This window comes from Odontomachus brunneus, unplaced genomic scaffold (assembly GCF_010583005.1).
Source record: "Odontomachus brunneus isolate Ranch 3 - 2012 unplaced genomic scaffold, Obru_v1 Obru_scaffold_248, whole genome shotgun sequence".
Classification (NCBI taxonomy): Eukaryota; Metazoa; Arthropoda; class Insecta; order Hymenoptera; family Formicidae; genus Odontomachus; species Odontomachus brunneus.
This window is the reverse complement of record NW_022639698.1, coordinates 67,349-68,001: the sequence shown is the minus strand read 5'-3', so window position 1 is coordinate 68,001 and position 653 is coordinate 67,349.

Sequence of the window (653 nt, the reverse complement as noted above, 5' to 3'; positions counted from 1 at the left end):
CCCCCCTCGGAGGACCATGGGTTAGAACCCGCCTATAATACCTACTTATAGCGCCTAATGTGATACTCCCCGTCGATAGTCCAGATTGGCTGAGACGTCAGGCATGTAAACGGGGTTACAGGACTAAGTTCGACAACGCATTCGTGTGCGCGCGTTACATTTCAGTGAAAGAGATACAAGAATGAGATAAAGAGAGAAGGAAAACATCCGACCAACGTTGTTGAACACGACCAAGCATCCCATACAGCACAGATTTGGATACAACATTGCAACAACATTGCTGCAACTTTTAACATTGCTGCAATGTTGCAGCAATATTGCTGCAAGATCTGTGCTGTATGGGATAAGAAAAAATCTCACAAATAATATCATTAATGAGTCCTTGTCATTGAGCACTCGCAAAACTGCTTTTTGTACGCAACCAATACCGAGCGAAAGAGATAGAATATTGATATATCAACATACGCCAAAAACATGACAATTACTGCAATTTAAAAAGTGATTCCATTAACCTTAAAATAATACTATACTATAAGTTATATTGTAAGGTTAGTGGTATATGCTAGTAACCTTGTCATTTAACTATGTAAGGTTGTAACCTCCCTGTAACCTTAACGCAAGCTCCGGTGCTGTGAGAGTATTCTCACTTTTGA